At 51.6% G+C, this 24,390-nt stretch overlaps 2 long non-coding RNA genes across 3 annotated transcripts; one reads left to right on the plus strand and one right to left on the minus strand.

Moving 5' to 3' along the window:
• Positions 1–6,501: 6,501 nt before the first annotated feature.
• LOC128932158 (uncharacterized) lies at positions 6,502–11,360 on the plus strand. The gene is made up of 3 exons (XR_008481638.2): positions 6,502–6,695; positions 7,083–9,337; positions 10,322–11,360. It is a non-coding gene; the product is annotated as an uncharacterized LOC128932158 (long non-coding RNA).
• An 8,019-nt stretch (positions 11,361–19,379) lies between these two features.
• On the minus strand, positions 19,380–23,677 carry LOC118153836 (uncharacterized). Of its 2 annotated transcripts, none has more exons than XR_004743458.3 (4): positions 23,592–23,677; positions 22,123–22,268; positions 20,922–21,125; positions 19,380–19,593 (listed from the first exon to the last, which is right to left on the minus strand). It is a non-coding gene; the product is annotated as an uncharacterized LOC118153836 (long non-coding RNA). The 2 variants fall into 2 exon arrangements; XR_013536400.1 differs by having other exon boundaries at positions 23,498–23,677.
• Between the last annotated feature and the right edge of the window lie 713 nt (positions 23,678–24,390).

Raw genomic sequence — 24,390 nt, forward strand, 5'->3', positions numbered from 1 at the left:
TCCCTGAGGAAAGGACCAGGGAGCCTCAGGACACTCCATGATCCTCATCAGCCACCCCTTACCCACCGCAGCTGCTCCCCACCCACAAACATCCAAGCTGAGACCAGAGGGCTTCCCATGAAACCAGGACTCAAGGCAGAGGTTAAGGCCTCTGTCCAGCCAGGCTGCACTTGGGAACTCAAAATAGGAAGTCTGGATGGCAGTAACACAATGAATCGCAATCAAGCAAGAAGAGGGCTGAGAGAGGAGGAGCAAGTGCTGTGAGCATGAGGGGCTGGCGGCAGGTGTGTGGCTGAGTCAGACAGGAGCCTCAGCAGGAAGAGCTCACGGGGGAGGAGTGTGGAGACAGGACGGGGGCAGTCAACTGGACTCCGGACCTAACCCTGAGGGCTGATGATGGGGGCTAAGCCTGGGAGTGAGCAGATCAGACCTTCTTTTTTAGCAAGATCATTCTGGATCTCTGTAGAAACTGCCCTGTGGTGATGAGAGCAAACCCTGGAGACCTCTGGGGTCCCTGAGGTGATAAGCACCAAAGTGGTGGGCCAGAGAGAGAACAGGTACCACGGAGATGTTTAAGAGGTGTCCTGGGCTGCATGCAGTGGCTCAGGCCTATAATCCTAGCACTTTGGGAGGCTGAGGCGTGTGGATCACTTGAGGCTAGAAGTTCGAGACCAGCCTGGCCAATATGGTAAAACCTCGTCTCTACTAAAATACAAAAAAATTAGCTGAGTATGATGGTGGGCACCTGTAATCCCAGCTATTTGGGAGGCCGAGGAAGGAAAATCACTTGAACCTGGGAGATGGACATTGCAGTGAACCGAGATGACACCATTGCACCTGCCAACAGACCAAGACTCTGCCTCAAAAACAAAAATGTCCCTGAAGGACCTGGGGCATAGCCAGCTCTGGGGCAATGGGGGAAAAGGAGGCATCAGGAAGGTGTGAGGAAGGGATTGGGGAAGTCATGGTGGAATTACAGATTTGGGAGAAAGGAGTCATTCGCTCTCCGAGGTTTTGGTGAATTTCCTTCCCATCTTTCTTTTTTTGAGCAGTGTTGCTCTGTTGCCCAGGCTGGAATGCAATGGTGCAATCTCAGTTCATTGCAACCTCCATCTCCTGGGTTCAAGTGATTCTCCTGCCTCAGCCTCCCGAGTGACTGGGATTACAGGTGCACGCCACCATGCTCAGCTAATTTTTTGTATTTTAAGTATAGACAGGGTTTCACCATGTTGGCCAGGCTGGTCTTGAACTCCTGGCCTCAAATGATCTGCCCACCTTGGCGTCCGAAAGTGCTGAGATTATAGGTGTGAGCCACTGAGCCCAGTCTCCTTCCCATCTTCCGTGTGATAAGTTCCACTTTAGTCTAAGAACTTCTGAGAGCCAAATTGGTTGGGCCTGAGGGGGACAGCCAGGCCCAACCAATTTCCCTGAGCCAGCCCTAAGGAACCACAGGAAATGAGGCATGGCCATGCATCTATTCAACAGGTATCCATGGAGCACCCACCTGCTGGGGCTTGTTCCAGGTGCTGGGATGTGCTGGTGGACAGAACAAAAGCCTGGTTCTCAGGGAGCTTCTACTCCAGTGGGGAGGCGTTAACACATATATAAGCCTGGCCAACATGGTGAAACCCCATCTCTACTGAAGACACAAAAATCAGCTGGGCATGATCTTGCACACCTGTAATCCCAGTACTCAGGAAGCTGAGGCACGAGAATCACTTGAACCTGGGAGGTGGAAGTTGCAGTGAGCTGAGATACATATATAAAGTGATGATAAGTCTTAAGAAAAGGTAAGCTGGGGAAGGGCACAGTGGCAGTGGTGGGGAGGGATCTATTTCAGATTGGGTGGGCAGGGTGGCCTCTCTGAGGAGGAGAGGTCAGAGCTGACCTGAAGGAGCAAGGTGCCTGCTGGTCATAGTGGGCCGGGCGGAAGCCATGAGGCAGAGGCCCTGAGGCAGCTGGGAGCCTGCTGGGGCTGCTGGAGGAGCAGCAGAGAGGCTGCTGCGGGAGGACTGCAAACCAGAGGAGACTCCGTGGTCTGAGAGGAGGCCTTTCACTCTGGGAACGGGAGAGGCTTTGTGATGTGATGGCCTCATGCCGGTGTTGTTTGAGAAGGGTCATTTTGGCTGCTCTGAGAACAGACTGTAGAGGACGAAGTGGGAGGAGGCTCTTCCAGAGACACAGGTCAGAGGCGGGTGGCCTGAACCGGAGTGGATGCATCAGCAAGGGAAGACAGGGACTGATTCCATATAGAGAGTGAAGGTGGAGCCCATGGCGCAGCTGGTGGACTAGATGTGGCGGGTGAGTGACAGGTGGGTGGCAAGAAGGACAGACCCCCTGCTGTCAGCCGCCCCTTTGCCAGGCTGTGGGACCAGGGGACAGCCCGGGATGCCAGCCTCTTCCTACCTCCCCTCACCTTTGGAGCCACCCGTCTCCTCCCTCACTCCCATCCCCTCCTGATCCTCCTCTCATGTCCATTCCTCCTGTTTTGGGAATCCAGTGACCTGTTGCTGCCACCTCCCAAAGGTCAGAGAGGCTGCCCTCTGGATATGGCCTCGAGCCTTCTTTCACTCAGCAGTTCTGGTGACTGTGGCCAGGACCCAGAGGCTGGGAGCTGAGGAAGAAGTAGATGTGGCCCCAGGCTCTGCCCTGGGGAGCAGCTCAGATGGGGAGAAAGCCCAGTCCTCATCCAGGGGCCTCTCTGTGCCCTCAGGCCTGAGTGTCTGCGGGGCACCCCATGCAGAGCAAGGCCGGGGGACTCTGGGAAGCCGCATAACATCGGCCCCACCTGCCAGGACTTGGGGCCAGGTTTTCTCAAAGCTGCCTCCCTCCCCACGTGGTTATGGGCTGGCTCTTGGTCCAGGTCCCGTGTTGGGCAGGGTGGGGGGGTGTGTGTGTCCGCCTAAGCCCACAGGTGTAAATCATTGCCTGAAGACCACCTGTGTCAGGGGAACAGGGCTGGGTCAGGAGCCCGTTCTCACAGTATCCCTCCAGCCCGCCCTCTCCCTCAACTCCAGACGTCCACAAGGCCACAAGGCCACAAACTCAGTGTCTTTGCTTGGATGGATGAGGAGAGTCTCAAACTGAATGTGTCCAGCGTGTGAGCTCCTCCAGTCTCCCCCAGTGTGACTCATCACGCTGCCTCCTTCCAGGTGATCAGGCAGAACCTGAGCGCCATCCCTCTCTCTCACCAAGTATCCAACAACCCAGCAGAAAATGCTGTTGGCTCTGCCTTCAGAAACTGAGCCCCTTCCCCAACCTCCATTGCTACCACCCAATCTAAGCCATCATCATTCATTGGATTCTTAAAATAACATCGACCCTTGCCCCTTGATGCTATCTTCAGCATGGTAGCCAGAGTGGTTTTATTTAAAAGCGAGTGGTCACACCTGTCATCCCAGTGCTTTGGGAGGCTGAGGCGGGCGGATCACCTGAGGTCAGGAATTGGAGACCAGCCTGACAAACATGGTGAAACCCCGTCTCTACTAAAAATACAAAAATTAGCTGGGCATGGTGGCACACACCTGTAATCCCAGCTACTTGGGAAACTGAGGCAGGAGAATCACTTGAACCCAGTAGGAGGAGGTTGCAGTGAGTAGAGATCACGCCATCACACTCCAGCCTGAGTAACAAAAGCCCGGAATTCTAGACCAGCCTGGGCAACGTGCAAACCCCTGTTTAAAAACAAAAAACAAAAAATATCATATCTAGTACCTTGGTTTTTAATACCATTCTCCAGTGAAAGGATCCAGGGCTCCTGGGAGAAATGGCTGATTCCAGGACTGGGCAGGAAATACACAAGATGAACCTGGAGCATCAGGTAGTGCCAGAGAATAAGGAAGGGCTCAAAAAGAAAAGGCCCACATTGGTTCCAGGAAGGTGGGTATCAAAGAGATGAAGGAGCCGTCCGAAAGAGCTCCCAGCAGCCAAACACTGGAATATTGAGCAGCGAAATGAAGTAGTATCATAACCCAAGTGTAAACCAAATATCCATGAATCCATGGTAAAGAAGCGATTGGATTAATTAATAAATGAGGGAGAAGACACAACAAACCCATGCAGAAGAATTTCAAATGATCTATGTCGCTATGTCACCCTAAATGAGTTAGGGCTGAAAGCGTAAGTCCCAGGCCTTACATGTGGGCTGCACGTGGTGACTTGCTTCCAGAGGGTACAGTGTGGAACAGGAGGAGGTGCAGAAACCTGACAGATCCCGGTGAGAAAGTCAGCGTCTTCCTAGCTCAAGTTGACAGTGTGGACTTCTGATAGCATACGTGATGAAAATGGCACACGCCTTTGTGATTAACACTCCCCAAAGAACGTAATCCCTGTCTAAACACGAGGAAAACGTGAAACAAATTCCTATATAGCAGCATCCTCCAAGACACTGAACCAGGACTTCTCAAAACTGTCACAGTCATCAAAAATAAAGTCTGAGAAATGCTTGCAGCCAAGAGGAGCCTCAGGAGGCAAGACATCCATGTAGGATGCGAGATCCTGGTTGGGATCCTGGGACAGAAAAAGGACATTAGGTAAACCAAGAAAATCTAAATAAACTATAGACTTTGGTAAATAATTATGTATCAAGGCCTGGTGCGGGGGCTCACATCTATAATCCCAGCACTCTAGGAGGCCGAGGCAAGAGGATTGCTTGAGTCCAAGAATTCTAGACCAGCCTGGGCAATGTGCAAAACCCTATCTCTACAAAAAATGCAAAAATTAGCCAGGCATGGTGGTGCATACCTGTGGTCCCAGCTACCCTGGAGGCTGAGGCAGGAGGATGGCTTGAGCCCAGGAATTTGAGGCTGCAGTGAGCTATTATCATGCCACCACACTCTAGTCTGGGTGACAGAGCCTTGCTCTGTCTCCAATAATAACAATAATGATGATGATGATGTATCAATATTGGTTCATTCTTTGCAACAAATGTACCATACTAATGTAAGTTATCACTGATGGGAGAGACTGGGTGTGGGAGGAGGGAGTGTTTGGGGGTAACTCTCTATATTGTCTTCTTAATTTTTCTGTAAATCTGGAACTGATCTTAAAAAATTGAATCTATTAAAAATTACAGTCCTCAACCCACAATTCCCAAACCCACCAGCCTTTCCATTGTACTTAACACCATTCACACCATTTCACTTACTTTCTTTTTGTTCAGACAGAGTCTCACTCTGCGACACAGGCTGGAGCGCAGTGGCGTGATCTTGGCTCACGGCAGGCAGCCTTGATCTTCCAGGATCAAGTGATTCACCTCAGCCCCCCAAGTATCTGGGACTACAAGCACGACCCACCACTCCCAGCTAATTTTTTTTCTTTTTTTTTTTTTTTGAGACAGAGTCTTGCTCTGTCGCTAGGTGCCAGGCTGGAGTGCAGTGGCGCAATCTCGGCTCACTGCAACCTCCACCTCCTGAGTTCAAGCAGTTCTCCTGCTTCAGTCTCCCAAGTAGCTGGGACTACAGACGCACGCCACCACGCCCAGCTAATTTTTGTATTTTAGTAGAGATGGGGTTTCACCATGTTGACCAGGACGGTCTCAATCTCTTGACCTCGTGATCCACCTGCCTTGGCCTCCCAAAGTGCTGGGATTACAGGCATGAGCCACTGTGCCCAACCAATTTACTGTATATTGAACTCATGTATTTTGTTTATTGTCTGTAAATTCTCTAGAATATAAGCTGCTTTTTTTTTTTTTTTTTTTTTTTGAGACAGAGTTTCGCTCTTGTTGCCCAAGCTGGGGTGCAGTGGCACTATCTTGGCTCACTGCAACCCCCATGTCCTGGGTTCAAGTGATTTTCCTGCCTCAGCCTCCCAAGTAGCTGGGATTACAGACGTCTGCTGCCATGCCCGGCTAATTTTGTATTTTTAGTGGAGACAGGGTTTCTCCATGTTGGTCAGGCTGGTCTTGAACTCCCGACCTCAGGTGATCCACCCACCTTTGATCCACCCCCTTGGCCTTCCAAAGTGCTGGGGTTACAGGCGTGAGCCACCGCACTCAGCTGAATATAAGCTTTTTAAAGGGTTTTGTCTCTTCACTGCTATATACCCAGCACCTAAACAGTCTGACCAATAGCAGGTACTCAATAAATATTTGTTGAATGATAAATTTCTAAAGATAGTCACTGTTGGTTTTTCCAGTGTTTTCCCCTCTGCCTGAATATATTTATTACTGTTCTCAAACACCTTCATCATGTTTTGCTTATCTGCTCTTTTCATTTAATAGCACCTGATTATCTTTCCTCGTTAGGGTTTTACCTCATTTTCTAGGCCATGCTGATGTTTGCGGGCCTAACAAATAGTTGTGATTCAAGAGGCGGAGACTCTGGGTGCCTCTTGCTCTCTGCCAGCTGCCATGTGGGCAGGAGGGATGGAGTCATGCCAAGGCCTTGCCAAGGCTACTCCCGCCCTCTGACATCAGATTGTGGCCCCTAGATCCTGCTTGGTGGTGAACTGAGTGCGTCAGAACCCAGGGATTAAATCGCTTTGGAAATCCACCAGCTTGTCCTTGACCAGCCAGAAGGCCAGGACACATGCCCAGACCTCCTGCCAGCTCAGGGATTGTGGCAAACACCATCCATGCAGATATTCAGGGCAGCTGCAGAGAGCCCCCCCACAGAGGACCACAGCCCAGGCCCAAGACAATGGTCCTGGCTCAAAGTGCTCTGGAGACCGGAGCTCCCGAGACCGGCGCTGGGGTAGGTTAGGGGCTGGGGGCGGTCATAACCTCTCCAGGAACCCAGCTAGGGGCTGGAGAATCTGCTCTGCCAGCTGTTTTCCTGGTGGGAAGCAGGTGGCCTGCACAGGCCTCTGGGGGACCCCATATGTGGAGGTAGGCAATGCTGTGGTATGGCGGGGGAGGGAGCAGGGGTATCCTTTCTCTGCAGCCAGGGGCCATCTGCTTTCAAAACCAGCCACTTGTCCTCCTTGGTAGCAATATGGAGCCACCCAGACTCTGCTAGACATATGAGTGCTAAAGATAAAAATATTCAAAGGACATATGCCTTCTGTGAACTGCTTTACTCAACACGCTCGGGAGTCCTTCAGCTTCCTTCTAAAATACAGCGTCACTCCCACCCCCACAGGCCCCACCTCCACAAAGAGGCAAGGAAGCTGTTATGGGCTTAGACATGCTGTGCTCGAGAGGGCGTAGTGTGTGGATGCAGGTGCTCTGAGCACGCGCCTGCACCTGTCTTCTGCGCGCACACCCCAGTGCGTGTACGCAAGTGCTGTGTGCGTGTCTGCATGCTTCGGCTGGTGTGTGTGGATGTGTGTGTCTCCATCCATGTTTCCATGTGTTGTGTGTGTTTGCTTTCTGGGAAATGAGCACCCACGGGCTTGCATGGGCAGGTGTGTGTGTGTGGGTGTGCACCCGGGGTGTGTATGGGTGTGTGCTTTTCTGTACTCGAGTTTGCCCAGGAGGAGATGTGTGTATATTCTTCTGTGTGCGCTTGTGTGTGTTTCATGTGAGCACATGCTTGCATGTGAGCTTTTTGTGGGTGCATCTGGGTATGTGCCTAGGTAGGTGGACACATGTGCATGAGCCCAGGCATCAAGCTCTGAGAAAAGAGAAGAATGTTAGTCCCACACCTGCTTAGTCGACGGGCTTCTCCCACCCCCTACCCACCCACATTCTATTGGCAGGACTGGGATTTTAATAAACCTCTTACAGGTGAGGTGGCCTCTACTTTTCTCACACTTTTTTTTTTTTTTGAGACAGAGTCTCACTCTGTTGCCCAGGCTGGAGTGCAGTGGAGTGATCTTGGCTCACTGCAACCTCCGTCTCCCAGGTTCAAGTGATTCTCCTGCCTCAACCTCTGGAGTAGCTGGGATTACAGGTGCATGTCACCACGCCCAGCTAATTTTTTGTACTTTTAGTAGAGACAGGGTTTCGCTGTGTTAGCCAAGATGCTTTTGATCTCCTGACCTCATGATCTGCCTGCCTCCACCTCCCAAAGTGCTGGGATTACAGGCATGAGCCACCACGCCTGGCCTTCTCACACCTTCTTATACAGTCATGCACTATATAACGTTTTGGTCAGCTACAGACTGCAGCTACAGTGGTGGTTCCGTTAGATTGTTATTATTATTTGAGACAGAGTCTTGCTCTTGTTGCCCAAGCTGGAGTGCCCTGGCACAACCTCAGCTCACTGCAACCTCTGCCTCCCGGATTCAAGCGATTCTCCTGCCTCAGCCTCCTCAGTAGCTGAGATTACAGGGGCCAGCAACCACGCCCGGCTAATTTTTTGTATTTTTAGTAGAGACAGGGTTTCACCATGTTACTCAGGCTGGTCTTGAACTCCTGATCTCAGGTGATCAACCACCTCAGCCTCCCAAAGTGCTGGGATTACAGGCATGAGCCACCACGCCCGGCCCCATAAGATTATAATACTGTATTTTTACTCTACCTTTTCTACATATAAATATGTTTAGATACACAAATACTGTTGTGCCATAATCGCCCACAGTATTTATGCAGTAAGAAGCTCTGCGCATGTGTAGCCTAGGAGCAATAGCCTGGGTGTGTGATAGGCCATACCGCCATCTGGGTTTGTGTAAGTGCACTCTATGCTGTTGATACAGTGATGAAATTGCCTGAGGATGCATTTCTCAGGATGTTTCCCCTTTGTTGAGTGATGCCTGGCAGTGCTTACTAGTCCTCCTCTTTTTTTTTTTGAGACGGAGTCTTGCTCTGTCACCCAGGCTGGAGTGCAGTGTTGCGATCTTGGCTCACTACAACTTCTGCCTCCTGGGTTCAAGCAGTCTCCTGCCTCAGCCTCCTGAGTAGCTGGGATTACAGGCAAACCACCATGTCTGGCTAATTTTTGTACTTTTAGTAGAGATGGGGTTTCACCATGTTGGCCAAGCTGGTCTTGAACTCCTGACCTCTACCCACCTCTGCCTCCCAAAGTGCTTGGATTAGAGGTGTGAGCCACCACTCCCAGCTTCATCCTCCTCTTAAGTTTTCCCAAACTCTGCCTGCGATGGTCCTGCACCCTCCATGCCTGTTCACTGGCTCAGTGTTTTGGAGCCCCCTAGCTCTGTGAGATGCTCTGGAAGAAAAGGGCTCCTGAGTCCACGGATGTCTAGTAAGCTGCACTCATTACACCTTCATGGGGAGTCGTCGTATAGCCAAGCTTATGAAAGGTCCTGAGAAGTCCCAAAGTAAAGAAACCTGCTTAAGTTAGTTCATCACAGAGGTTCCTGGAATTCTTGGCTGGTGGAAGCTGATTGGAAGGGATAACGCCTTGAAATCCGCATCCCGTGTGCTGTGGGAGTGGCTCCCTGTGTTCAAGCGGCCTCTTTGCTGCGTCTCCAGCAACTGTGCGCATGTTTACAAGTAAGTGTCTGATTCAGGAGCGCTACGCACAAGGGCTGGGCCATCGCAGGGGTGGGGTACCCTCGAGGTTTCTGGGGCCCACAGGGAGCCTGGCCTCACCCTGAGAAGCTAAGTCAAGGGGCACGTCTCCAGATTTGGCTGAGGCGAGGCCTCACACCCAGCCCCGCAGCCTTGGAGCCGGCCGGGGTCCATCGGCTACTCCTTGCACTGGCCCTGCCCTGGCTGCCAGGGCGGAGGATGCCACAGGTCTCAAGACCCAGAGTGGTGGCAGGAAGAAGGGAGACTCAGCCATTTGGGACAATGCCCCAGGGACTAGAAGCCGGGGTTCCGACTCCAGGGCGCTTGCTCTGCCCTCAGCGTTTGCCCTCCTAGGCCAGGTGCCCATCCCTCCCGTAGCCCTAAGACTTCTGGTGGCCTCCTGAAGGTCAGAGGCCCTCAGAACACTGGGGTCGGACATCCTGGAGACCCAGCCTGGGATCTGGGGTGAGGGACAGAAGCCTTGCAGCCAGTCCCACTGCTGATCTGACCACTGTTTCCAGAGAACGATAGGGCCAGGGAGGCCCCTGCACCCCCGTCTCTCACACCATTAAAAGCAGATACTTAAAATTATGCAAGAAATGCGTGAACTTCGTCTCTTCAGATGATTCAGAAGTACAGAAGTAGGATGAAAACACTGAGCTCTGTTTTGCTTCTCCCCACTCCGTGGATTTTTAAAAACTCAAGTTGAATCATATTCTGTTATTTTTCTATTTTTCTATGACTTTATGTCATAAAGAAATTTGACAATCTGATACTTGTTAATACATCTTGATCTACCTTGTATTTTTTTTTAAAATCATCTACACAATATTCCAGGGTGTTAATGTCTCCCTCATTCTCATTCTCTCTCTCTCTCTCTCTCTCTCTCTCTCTCTCTCTCTCTCTCTCTCTCTCTCTCTTTCTCTCTCTCTCTCTCTCTCCCCTCTCCCTTTCTCTCTCAACAAGGTCTCCCTTCTGTCACCCAGGCTGGAATGCAGTGGTGCGATCACAGCTCACTACACACTCGATTCAGCAAACAGGAATCATAGTCCAAGAAGAAAAAACCAAGGAGGAGACTGAGGTTCCGAGAGGTCACCCAGGCGGCTGCGACCCGATCGGCCCCCGGGTCTCCCAGCGCCCCAGGCCGGCCCGTGTCCGCTCAGCTCCTGCCTCCCGGCCCTGGGGCCTGCGCTCCCCGGGGCCATCCCGGGCCCTCCCGAGCTGCGGGCGGGTCCAGCCCCCGCCTCCTGCGGCCCCCGCGGCTGCAGAGCTGCCCGCGCCTCGGAGGAACCAAAAAAAGCCGGCGCGTGGTGCACGCGCGAGCGGCGCTGGGCCCGGCGCTGCCGTTTTTAGTGTGCCTGGAGCCCAGAATACAGACTTCATCACCCCCAGTAAACGCGGCCATAATATTTTTGGTTGCATAAGCAAACGAAATTAGAAATCTGGAAAGCGTTCAAGACCTTTAGATGCGAGCGCTCCGCAGCGCGGGGGATCAGGGGAGAGACAGATGGGGATTAGGCGAGTTGAGCATCAGGAGAATAATTTCCTCTTTTAATTTGGGTTCCATCAACAAGTAAAACAGCATTAGCCGCCCTGTTACGTAACCGGCGCCAGAGCCTGCTCTGATAAGCGGCCGCAGGGAGCCAGCCAGGCCCTGCGGCCTCTGCATCCCCCAGTCCGGCCCGGACAGCTGAGGGCGGGCGGGCTGGGGCTGGGGCGGGCCTGCGGGCCTCACCACGTCAGCCCGCCGCGGGGCTGCTAAGCAGGGCTATTGTTAGCTGGCTGTCACAGCCGTTCCCGAGAGCTCTAGCGAGTTGGCTCAGGCCACACAGCCTGCAATTTGCAGGCAGGAGGATTTGCACTCCTGGCTTGCTTGAAAGAGGCTCTCTCTAGGACTCGGGAGTGGAGTGTCCCCCAGCCCTGCAATACCGTGGAGTGCTGAACACGGCCTGAGGATGCCCTTTGCAAGATTGTATACAATAATTAAAACTGGAAGTTGCCAAAATATTTGACGATATGGAGAATGGTCACGTGAACTTTGCAGCATCCATACCATCGCAAATTATAGAGCATCTTTTTAAGAAGGCTGGGCGCGGTGGCTCACGCCTGTCATCCCAGCACTTTGGGAGGTCGAGGCAGGCGAATCACCTGAGATCAGGAGTTCAAGACCAGCCTGGCCAACATGGCGAAACTCCGTCTCTACTAATAATACAAAAGTAGCTGGGTGTTGTGGCGGACGCCTGTAATCCCAGCTACTCAGGATGCTGAGTCAGGAGAATCACTTGAACCTGGGAGGCGGAGGTTGCAGTGAGCCGAGATCACACCACTGCACTTCAGCCTGGGCGACAGAACTAGACTCCGTCTCAAAAAGAAAAAACAAAGCTGGGGATGTGGTGGAAAGATGTCCTAGACATAGAATTAAGTGAAAAAAAGAAAGTTGCAAAAACATGAACAATATGATTTTATTTGTTAAAAGATAAAACAAACCACATATCCCCTCCTGAGAAATCTGTAGGTGCGTAGAAAAGGTTGCCAGGGCAATCGCTGAACGGATGGAGGAGTCCCCTACAGAGGGAGGCAGGGCATAAAGGAAGGGTGCAGTGAGTTTCAGATTTTACTCTGCATATTTCTGTAGTATTTGAGTTTCTCACACCAGAATGTACTGTGTGTGCTTGTGTCACTAAGACACTAACTCCCAAAGACATGAAGACTGGAGGCAGCTTTGCAGAATGGGGCTGGCCCGTGCTTCCAGCCGCCTTTTCAGAAAGCAAGTAGGAATAATGGAGATGCCTAAAGTTAGAGCAGAAGGTGGGAGGCGGAGAGGAACTTAGAGAATATCTGGCCCAGCACTTCATTCTCTGGGTAGGGAAACCGAAGCCTAGGACAGGAGAGGGACTTGTCTCAGCATCTCACGCCAGCTGGCAGCAGGCACACGGAGGCAGAAGCTATAGGTTTTTAGCCTGTGTTCTTCCACCACCAGGCCACTCTGCCAACCCTCAAATGTGCTGGAGTCACAGTGGTGCAGAAGAAGGAGGCAGGAAGAAAAGAATTAAGTGTTGGCCGGTGCAGTGGCTCACGTCTATAATCCCAGCACTTTGGTAGGCCAAGGTGGGAGGTTTGCTTGAGCCCAGGAGTTCCAGACCAGCCTAGGCAATATAATGAGACCTCGTCTTGAGCCCAGGAGATGGAGGTTGCAGTGAGCCAAGATGGTGCCCCTGCACTCCAGCCTGGGTGACAGAGCAAAGACTCTGTCTAAAAAAACAAAACAAAAAAATAAAAATAAAATAAAAGAACTAGGTATTCATGGGACAGGATAGGGATAGGTGGGGAGAAATTTGGCATCCGTGTCTTCAACTATCCATGCAACAAATGTGTTGAGGTTCTGGTGGCTTTAAAGCATGTCTGCAAATTCTTTAACACCCTTCCCATTGAAAGGCAGGGCTTCTGTCCCCTCTGCTCTAATCTGGGCTGACCTTAGCCACTCACTTGTAACACATAGAATGTGATGGAAGTGATACTGCCTGACTTTCTTTCTTTCAAGATGGAATTTCGCTCTTGTCGCCCAGGCTGGAGTGCAATGGCGCAATCTCAGCTCACTGCAACCTCCGCCTCCCAGGTTCAAGTGATTCTTCTGCCTCAGGCTCCCAGGTAGCTGGGACTACAGGCATGCACCACCACACCCAGCTAACTTTGTATTTTTAGTAGAGACAACTTTCTCCATGTTGGTCAGGCTGGTCTCGAATTCCCGACCTCAGATGATCCGTGCGCTCCGGCCTCCCAAAGTGCTGGGATTACAGGCATGAGACACCTCGCCTGGCTGTGAGTTTCAAGGTTAGATTAGATAAGCAAAAGCATCTTCCTTCTGGCTTTCTTGGGACGCTGGCTCCGGGGGATGTCTGACTACCCGGAGATTGCTGTGCCAGAGAGGACACATGTAAAGCCTCAGCGGAAAGCTCAGCCAACTCCCAGCCAATTGCCAGCATCTACTGCAAAACCCAAGCCCATCTACATGTACTCCCTTGAGACTTTGGGTGACTGCAGCCCATAGCAGAACCCAAATGAGAACTGCTTGGCTGAGGCCTTCCCAAATTCTAGACCCACAAAACCATGAGCAAAATAGCACTTTTAAGCCACTAAATTATGGGGTGATTTGTTACTGAGCAATCGTATCTGCACAGGGGGTTACTCTGGGCCAGGCACTGTGCACAGAAGGGTAGAGCAATGAATAAGCATGCAGAAGCCGGACACTAAGCAGATAATTATGAAATAATGTGGTAACTACAGCGATGGCGTCATGCATGGGTCAGATGGGAGCAGAGCTGAAGAGTCTGTAATCTAGGCTGGGTGCGGTCTGAAAAGTTTTCTTGGAGCAGGTAACACTGAAACTGGATTTGAAGGGTGAGTAAGGGTTGGCCAAGTAAAGGGGTGAGCTGAGGAAAGAAAGGCATTCAGGAAGAAGAAGTAAGGCCTGGAGGTGAGACAGAGAATGACGCTGGTCAGGAGACTATGACACAGGAGACAGAACAGGAGATGACACCGAGCAGGTCACAGGGACCCCAGATTGTGGGAGCCTTCAGGACAGGCCAACAGGTTGGACAGAAAGGAACTGGGAGGCTTGAAGGTGGGGGCGGGAGATGGAGCCTCCTGGGAGCAGCATTGGGAGGATAGATAAAAGGGAGAGAGAGGAGGATAGAACAGCGAGGAGAGAGAAACTCAGGAAAAAGAGCTTGGGGATTCCCAGGCTAATTGGGCAGAAAAGGTTGGGAGAGACGGTATCTGAGAATAGCATAGGAAATAAACAGTCAGGCCTGCGTGCCCATCGGGGAGTGTCATGGGCAACTCCTGGGATCCCTGTTTGGGTGACCAGGCTGGCAGCGGCACCATCAGCTTAGAGAGCCCTGGAGGAAAAGCCCTGGTATGAGAAAAGGAGGGTCTGGCTTGGTGTTTGCAACATCACGGCAGGCCCGAGTGGAAACATCCAGTAACCCATGATATGTAGGAATCCAAAGCTTGGGGAGGAGCCTGGGGAGGAAGTATGGAGATAGCAGACACTCCTGAAAATGTGTTGAATGAATCGGTGAGTGGACAGATGGATGGATACACACACATGTGATTGTTAAGTTGGTTAGGGTAGATACGGTGGCCAGGGTTGTGGATCAGGCTCTATTGCTGAAATTGAGAGGTGCTGGGAGGGGCCAAGTGTGATGACCAAGGTATTAACGATCCATGGTCCAAGTTTCTGGAATGTGTCTCAACATGTAGGCCATAAGAAAGCACAAAGGAAAATACAGAAGTTCAGGAAGTCAGACAGGTTCAGTTCCAAGAAACATTAATTTAGGGGCTACCATGTGCCTGGCACTGTGCTTCATGTATATTATTCAATTTAGTCCTTAGGTCAACCCATTCATTGATCCCACAAATATTTTTTGAGTACCTCCTATGTGCCAGGCACTGGGCTAGATGCTGGCTATACACTGGTGGATAAAGCAAACTCCGTCTTTTCCCTCGAGGAGCTTAGGAGCTAGTGGGGGTTATTATTCCCTTTTTACAAAAGCACAGAGAGAGTAAGTAACCTGCCCAAGGTCACACAGCCAGGGGAGATTATACTGTCTGACTCCATGTCCAAGATGCTTCAGGACACCTGCATGTGGCAGCTGGCAGAGGAAATGAGGGCAGGGGCAGAGGGTGACCTGACTGCAAGAGCTCAGGTCTGCAGGGAATCTCAGAACCAGTCAGTGAACTTGGGCTGGACCAGACGCCCATTTCGGGGAACTTGGGCTCAATCATAGGAATTTAGGAGGACAGTGGGACCCCAATTATCAAGACACACATATTGGGGCCAGGTACAGTGGTTCACACCTGTAATCTCATCATTTTGGGAGGCTGAGGTGGATGGATCGCCCGAGGTCAGGAGTTTGAGCCCAGCCCAGCCAACATGGTAGAACCCTGTCTCGACTAAAAATGCAAATATTATCCAGGCGTTGTGGTGTGTGCCTGTAATCCCAGCTACTTGGGAGACTGAGGCAGGAGAATCACTTGAACCCAGGAGGCGGAGGTTGCAGTGAGCCTAGATTGTGCCATTGCACTTCAGCTTGGGCAACAGAGCCAGACTCTCCTTCAAAAAAAAAAAAAAGACGCATCTTGGGGTTGGGGCCAAGATTTTGGGGGCACACACGAAGCCCCAGGTATGACTTGAGTGCCCCCTCTTAATGATGGTGATGGTGACCCATGAGTATCTGCCACACGCAAAGCTAAATGCTTTCCAGGTGCAGCTAATTTGATCCCCACAGCAACCCCTTGCTAGCCCATGCTACATTTGAAAATACTGAGACTCCAGAGGGGTTGATAACCTGCCACACAGCCAGGAAGTGGCAAAGCCACAGGACTGGGCCCAACGGGCTCCAGAGTCCGGGCTTCAGCCACTATCCACAGTGCCTCGCATCAGAGTTCATATAGGAATTAGACTCTGCCCGCACTTACGGGTGGGGCTCAGAGTCCAGCTTTGAGGAGCTGGGGATGGCACAGACCTGTGGTTAGACCGGGAGCGAACTGGACCTCCTTTCTGCCCACCTCCTGGGGCCCAGCTGTCTACCTCCCTAGGCTTCAGGGTCCTCCAACTCCCAACTCTTTCCTGTCCAGCTCCTAGAATAGGGTGGATACCGGAGCTCAGCATGTCTTACCCTCACTCACTGTGCAGATGAGGAAACTGAGGCATAGACAGATGGTGTTAGTTACCTAAAGTCACTCTGCAAATGAGTGACAGAGCTGGGGTGAGATGATGGGTCCCTTGGGTTTCAGTCTAACATCCCCTACTCCTAGACTAAGAGCAGGGACTGAGCTCACCATCACCTCCAAAGAATGCACAGGGTCCTGTCCCCAAGTCTCCTGTCTTCCTGTGAAAGTACTGCCCTGAGTTCCCGTTCCTAAAGCTCCTGTCCACTCACACCTGCCCATGAACTCGACGATGGACACTCAATGGCGCCAAGCAGCTCAAATCAATAGGTCTCAGGCCAAGGAGGGTAATGTACTAGGGGGTGATGGGGACTGTGGCAAGCTGGCAAGTGTGTGCCATCTAGGGGGCACGGACCACAGCCATGTGGTCCAGAAGCTTGGCTAGAGAAGCTGGAAATCTTAGAGGTCAGTTCACGTGGTTCCCCACCTAGCATTAGTAACCAGTTAACTTGGTTTGAAAGATACAGGTGTGGAAGTACAGCTCATAGATGACAGCTTCCCTCCATCCCTCCATCCTCTCTGCCTGGTAGGCCCTGATCTCGGAAGACTGAGGAGGTTGTCCCTGAAATCCAAGGCATCTCATAGTCTCAGGAAACTCTTATCATGTCTGCTGGCTTCTTTCGGTAAACCCAGCGGCCCTTATGCAGGGCAGCACATAAGAATCACCTGTGGAGCCATGGCACCCCTAATGCCAGGCTGCACCCAGGCCGATGAAATCAGATGCTGGGGGTGGGAGCCAGGCACCAGCCTTTTTTCAAAGCTCCTCAGGTAATCCAAAAGTGCACCAGCGGCATCAGCAACACCAGTAGCTTGTTAGAAAAGCATCTCAGACACTGCCTTAGACCTGCTGAATCACAATCTCTGGGGGCGGGGCCCAGCCAGCTGCAGTTTAACAAGCCCTCCAGGTGATTCTGACTCAAGACAACTTGAGGCGCACCATCTCAGACTGAGGCTGTGTGAGGCAAAGCTGGGGCCTACAGGAACATGGCACATCTGAAAAATAACCAGCTTCACAAGAGATAGTCAACTTAAAGACACTTTTTGAAAAGAAAATCTAGTGGCTGGGCGCAGTGGTTCATACCTGTAATCCCAGTACTTTGGGAGGCTAAGGCGGGCAGATCACGAGGTCAGGAGTTCGAGACCAGCCTGACCAACATAGTGAAACCCTGTCTCTACTAAAAATACAAAAATTAATTGGGCGTGGTGGTGCACACCTGTAATCCCAGCTACTGGGGAGGCTAAAGCAAGAGAATAACTTGAACCCGGGAGGTGGAGGTTGCAGTGAGCCGAGATCATGCCATTGCACTCAAGTCTAGGTGACAGAGTGAGACTCTGTAACAAAAAAAGAAAAGAAAAGATTACTTTGATTAATTACCAAGGGCCAGGGAACACAAGTTGGGCTCTTCTCTCTTAATATTTCCAATTGGAACTTTTCCCCCTCTGACTTCAGGATTGTGAAACATCCTCTCCCTTACAATCTAGAGATGGAAGCCCTCCTCACTCCTCAAATTCCGCAGCTCAAGGCTGGCACATAGCAGATGCCCATTAAGCATCAGTTTCTCTCCTTCCCATTTCCCCTTGGAATTTCTAGAGCAGAGGCTTATACACATCCTCTTGCTGTTTTGATTTAGATTGAAGTTAGCTGGAGTGCCCAAGTGCCTGGTGTGGGGGTGGCCAGCTGGCCAGGGATTAGGAAATACTGAGTTGTCTTTATTTTTAAAACCTTGGCCAATGCCAGGGGATATAAAGGGAAGTGAATGAAGTGGGAAGCAAAGATATTGATGATTTGCTTACATATCTACAAAATGACCTATTTCCTTGATTATATGACACATAATTGATTTACCAAGACAGGTTTTTTTTCGTGGAAAAAAAAATGCACACACATTTGCAGGCACATTATGTATATACATCAACTATGAAACTCATTTGTACTGGGTGCAGTGGCTCATGCCTGTAATCCCAGCAATTTGGGAGGCCTGGGTGGGAGGATCACTTGAGTCCAAGAGTTTGAGACCAGCCGGGCAACATTGTGAGACCCCTATCTCTACCAAAAAAAAAAATTTTTTTTGAATGCCAGACATGGTGGTGTGTGCCTGTAGTCCCAGTTACTTGGGAGGCTGAGTGGGAGGATCGCTTGAACCCAGAAGGTTGAGGCTACAGTAAGCCATGATGGTGCCATTGCACTCCAGCCTGGGCAACAGCCTGAGATCCTGTCTCAAAACAAACAAACGCATGTTTGTAGTTTAGAAATTTGAAAACTGTGTCTCTCAGAGGCAAGGAAAAGGATGTTCCTGTGAATGATGATTAGAAGGTAGAATGTGAAAACACGATGACGTTCATGGGTTATGGGTTGTCTTTTGGTCTTTGGGGGTTCTTGTAATAGATATTAACATGAAGTTTGTGTAATGATTAAAAAATAAAATTTACAAAGAGAAAGAAACTGTATTATCCACAAGAGCCACCAAGTCTAATGCCAGCCACTAATGCCAGGCTGCACCCAGGCCAATGAAATCAGATCCTGCGGGTGGGAACCAGGCATCGACCTTTCTTCAAAGCTCCTCAGGTGATTCGAAAGTGCAGCAGTGGCATCAGCATCACCAGTAGCTTGTTAGAAAAGCAAAATCTTAGAGCCACCAAGTCTCCTGTGGGAGAAGATCAGAAGCTACCTGTGGCCTTTGGGAGACCTGCTATAAAACGGTCCTAGTTCTTAGGGCTTGAATATAGTCCCTGTGCAACCTGGGTAAGTCACTTGCTGAGCCTCAGTTTCTTCATTTGCAAAATGGAAATCATGGCCATCTCCACCTGGCCTGGTTCCTGTTAGGTTAGAGAATCAAATGCAGGGATTACTGAAGGAAAGAACAGGTGGAAACCTTAATCTGCTTAGTCTGGGGAGGGGACGTTTCTGGGACTCCACCTGCCCCAGAATCCCAAGCACTCAGCCTTGTAGCGGATGATCTTTGCAAACGCAGGGCATAGCTGACACCCGCTGCTTCCAGAGAGGCCTCTACCTTGTTTTCTGGCAAGATCTCAATGCCTTGGACTGTTGCCAAAATCTCAGATCCGCTGGTGCCTGAGGATGCATTCTGGGGAGCAGGCCTGGTCAGTCAGCACACAACAGATGCCTGGTGTGACCAGGGACAGCCAAAGGGCCCGAGATTCCCACCCCTGGGGTCCCTCTCTTTGGAGGAAATCACTCCACAAAGGCCCTGATAAAAATGCAAAGGAGTTATTTTGGTAAGATCAATGGTAAAATTGAGAACAGAGACTGCAGCCCACAGATGGACTTAACTTGGCCTTCACACGTTTTGTTTATTTTTTAAATACTTGAGTTTTCCACAAAGCTATCATCCTTTTCGTTCCTGTGGCTGCAGCGTGGACTTTGGTAGGACTGGATGTGGCAGTTCCAACACGGGCAGCCTGGGCCCCAGAGCACTGAGGGACCTTCCAGAGCCGGATAGCAAGAGTGGCTCTGGCTGCCTCTGTTGTGCATTTCCTGCTGCAGCCTGTGTGAGGGAATTCAGGAGCAGAGATGGCTTCCTGCTCCGATCGTAAAGCAGAGGGTATTTTACAATTCTGCAGTTGGAGAGGATTTCCAACCCCATAAGGGAGAACAGCCAGCGTGTGCATTCATCCACACGCCCAGCACTGTTTCCTGAGTGCCTCCTCGTCTGGGGCCTGTGGGCCAGTCATCACGTTTAATCCCCCAACAGCCCGTGCAAGAGGCATCATCATCCCACTTCGGGGTCCTTCTCCTTGAGACAACCAGTGCCCCCATCTCTTCCCCTCTGCTTCCCAGCCTGGCTGGGCCAGGGAGGAGGTTATAAGGCCCATGGTGGACGTTACCCATCTATTGCCCTCTGGTCCTTTGGTTGTTCTGAACTCTGGCTGGGGTCAGAGTCTCCAGGGCCCCCTGGGCCCGGGCTCTCCATCCAGGCAGCCTCTCCCAGCCTGCACAGGTAGGGCTGGGAAACTTATTGACTGGTCTGGGTGTGCCCCTGTAGGGAGGAGAAGGGATGGACCAGCTGGCCTCTGCCCGACCCTCCAGTCCCAGAGGCTATAGACACTGAGCTTTCCTTTAGAGGCTCACAACATATACTCAGGCTTATTGGGGCTTCTCTGCTTATAAAAATTTCATCTTGGCTGGACACGGTGGCTCATGCCTGTAATCCCAGCACTTTGGGAGGCTGAAGTGGGCCGATCACAAGGTCAAGAGATGGAGACCATCCTGGCCAAGGTGGTGAAACCCCACTTTTACTAAAAATACAAAAATTAGCTGGGCGTGGTGGCACATGCCTGTAATCCCAGCTACTTGGGAGGCTGAGGCAGGAGAATCCCTTGAACCTGGGAGGCGGAGGTTGCAGTGAGCCGAGATCCGAGATCACCCCACTGCACTCCAGCCTGGGTGACAAAGCAAGACTCCATCTCAAAAAAAAAAAAATTTTCATCTTAAAGTGTAGAAAGTTTGGAAAGCACAGCAAATGCATATAAAAGTCACCTAAAATGTCACCCGCTAGCGATGACTACTGTCAGCATTCAGTAGCATGTCCCCTCTTCATTCTAAGATCAAACATGAACTATGACTAGGTTATACTCTTCCATGTTGGGGATGAACAGGGCTCACGGTTATTTAGTTGTTTGGCTTTTTATTAATTCTCCTCCATCATTTTTGGCTTGTTTGGGGACGTTAAAAAAAAATGCTTCCTAAAGCATAGCACAGACTTCAGGAAATACTTGTCCAATGAAGGGACAGGCAGGGCCTGGTCATGGTTGGGAGTGGAACCCTGGCTGGCTTCAGGTGTGCCCAGCACAAGCTGAACCCCACCCCACTCACCATCCAGCCATTCCTGGCATCCCTGGCATGAGGTCAGCTCTCGTCGGCTCTCAGTGGAGGTCACTAGTGTTTGCTGATCTTTAATAAGGGAGATTCACAGCCAGGCATGGTGCCTGTAACCCCAGCACTTTGGGAGACCAAGGCAGGAGGGTCACTCAAGCCTAGGGGTTGGAGAGCAGCCTGGGAAACATAGGAAGACCCTGTCTATACAAAGAAATTTATAAATTAGCTGGGTGTGGTGGTGTGTGCTTGTGATCCCAGCTGCTCCAGAGGCTGAGGCAGGAGGATCGCTTGAGCCTGGGAGATTGAGGCTGCAGTGGGCTGTGATAGTGCCACAGCACTCCAGCCCAAGTGACTGAGCGAGACCATGTCTCAAAAAAAAAAAAAAATGAATAAATAAATAAATGAGAAATAAGGGAGATGCAGGTGGAGAGGGAGGAGCCCAGATCCTCGGGCAGCGATATCAGGCAGAGTGTCAGCTTCAGAGTCAGCAGGCAAAATAGAACCCAGGACTGCAGGGTAGGGTTCCCTCCCCTTGAGCCCTCAGAGAGGTTGTTAAGAAAGAGAGAGACCGGGCATCGTGACTCATACCTGTGATCCCAGCACTTTGGGAGGCCGAGGCAGGCAGATCACCTGAGGTCAGGAGTTTGAGACCAGCCTGGCCAACATAGTGAAACCCTGTCTCTACTAAAAAAACAAAAATTAGCCAGGTGGTCCATGCCTGTAATCCCAGCTACTCCAGAGGCTGAGACAGGAGAATCACTGGAACCCGGGTTGTGGAGGCTGCAGTGAGCTCAGATCATGCCACTGCACTCCAGCCTGGGAGACAGCTCAAGACTCCATCTCAAAAACAAACAACACCAACAAAAAGAGAGACGGAGCTTAAGGAACCAGGCTTCAGAGAAAGCAGGAGTGTGGAGGGTGGACACAGAAAGGCTGTCACTTCTAAGCGGAAGCTCTGCGACATCGCCAGCAAAGGTCACTGAATCCCTCTTCCTGGAAACTTCCAAGAAGTGGCCACCTCCGTGGACTGGTTCAGAGGCCACCTATCCCTGGGCAGGGGGAGGAAGCAGAGGCTTCAGGAGCCCTTTCAGGGAGCACAGAGGCCAGGGCAGCCTACAGGACAGAGGAGGGTGTGGCTGGAGGGCCGAGGTGGCTGGAGGACAGAAGAGACTTTGGCCAGGGTATGAGTTTTCCTTACTAGGCTGAGCAGGCTTTCCAAGCCTCTGCAGGGAGGGGCCTGGGCTTGGAGATTCTCGCTTGGCTCAAACCCCTCTTAGATCTGGGAGCTTGTGGGAGGCTTTGGACAGAGCTGGCCCACTCTCCAAAGGTACTATAGGATTCTTCCTGGAAAACCAGCAAGAGGAGAAAGTGAACACTGCCAGGCCGCAGGCCCAGCTTGGATGGCGAGGAGGCCGCAGAGTTAGAATCCAGACTCTGCCACGTCTAAGCTGAGTGACCGTGGGCAAACACTGATTTAACCTTGCTGAGTTTCAGCATCTTCCACTGAGAAATGAGGATTTTTTTTTCAAACCACACCAAAAAATTTCTTCTGTCCCCTTCTCCCACTCAGGGTTGCTGTGAGGATTATAGTGCAAGAGAAAATAAGCAGAAGGGGGCTGGGTGCGGTGGCTCACACCTGCAATCCCAGCACTTTGGGAGGCTGAGGTGGGCGGATCATTTGAGGTCAGGAGTTCCAGATCAGCCTGGCCAACATGGTGAAACCCTGTCTCTACTAAAAATATAGAGTAGCCTGGCATGGTGGCATGCACCTATAGCCCCAGCTGCTTGGGAGGCTGAGGCACGAGAATTGCTTGAACCTGGGAGGTGAAGGTTACAGTGAGCTGAGATCACACCACTGCACTGCAGCCTGGGCAACAGAGTGAATCTCTGTCTAACAAAAAATAAGAAAGAAAGAAAATAGCCCGGCGCAGTGGCTCACACCTATAATCCTAGCACTTTAGGCGGCCGAGGTGGGTGGATGGCATGAGCTCAGGAGTTCTAGAACAGCCTGGGCAACGTGGTGAAACCCCGTCTAAATACAAAATACTAAATACTAAAATAAAAAATACTAGTCGGGTGTGGCAACGTGTGCTTGTCATCTCAGCTACCCGGGAGGCTGAGACAGGAGAATCGCTTGAACCCAGGAGGCAGAGGTTGCAGTGAGCCAAGATTGCACCATTGCACTCCAGCCTGGGTGACAGGGCAGGACTCTGTCTCAAAAAAAATTTAATTAATTAATTATTTTTTAAAAGAAAGAGAATAGGCAGAAGAGCCCGCCTGGCATAGCTAGGTGCTCAATAAACGTCATTCTTCCCTGAAGGCGCCCTCGGAATGGGCGGCACACCCGAATTGCTCGGGGGTTTGTTTAAACCACTGACTCCTCCCACCTCCGCCAGCAGGTCTGCCTTTTTCACAACACCCAGGCCCAGGTAATTCAAAATAGCACTAAAGACACCAAAAGCCTGTTACCAGATGGGGTTCCTGAGCTGGGGTGTGGGCCGCCCCCCCCCCCCGCCCCCACCGGTTCTCACGCCTCAGGCCACCAGCCCACGGTCCCTCCCTCCCACAAGCACCGTGGGGCCTGTTGTGAGCTGCCGGTTGCTGGGATGCGGTGCGGGTTTTTGTCTGCCTTCCCCACCCCATGCCAACCCGCCCAGCAGGCCTCACTGTCTTGGCAACGCGTTGCAAAGTCCACACAAAGGGAAACTGCGCTGGGGAGGCTGGTCCTGCCCGACGCCTGGGGAATGGTTTCCATGGCAACGCTGACATCACCAGGCTGTGGCGGCTGCAGAGTCGGGCCCTGAATGAAAGCGCCTGGCTGTTCACGCCACAACGACGTTGGAGGAGGGCAACCCAGGGCTCTGCACAGATGTTGGGGGGTGGGGGCAAGGGGGCCTGCTGCTGGGCTTGAAACCCAGCCCTGCCCCTGACTGGCCAGGTGACTTTCAGCAAGACACAGGGTCTGTCTGAGACTCAGACTCCTCACCTATTAAAGAGAACCAACAATCTTGTGGCTAATATGCTGGAATGGGTCAACTGTAAAGGCTGGGGGTCCCTGGATGTGGGATCCAGAAGAACAGGCTGGGATGTGGGAAGAAGGCACAGTCATCCAGCAGCCTCCTCTGTCCCCCACCAGACTGCACCTCTCTCGCTGGTGGGGAGGAGAGGTATTTGAGGAGGCATGGCATTTGAGGAAGACAGTCATGAAGTGGGGGACATTTGGGGCTGGATGGTGGCTGGAATTATCCCGTCTCACACCCTCAGCTCAAAGATGAGGATTCAGAGGCCCAGGAAGCAGCTGGGACCCAAGCCCAAGTTCATATCCCTGCATTAGGATGGAGCCAGGGTGTGAGGGGTGCAGGCAGGGGTGCGGCGGGTGGGCCCTCTGGGTGAAAACATCTCTGTTCTCAGTGGCAGGAACACTGACTCCTCTGCAGGAAATAAACAGTCAGAAGCACAAGCTGGG

Source organism: Callithrix jacchus, chromosome 5 (assembly GCF_049354715.1).
Source record: "Callithrix jacchus isolate 240 chromosome 5, calJac240_pri, whole genome shotgun sequence".
Classification (NCBI taxonomy): domain Eukaryota; kingdom Metazoa; phylum Chordata; class Mammalia; order Primates; family Cebidae; genus Callithrix; species Callithrix jacchus.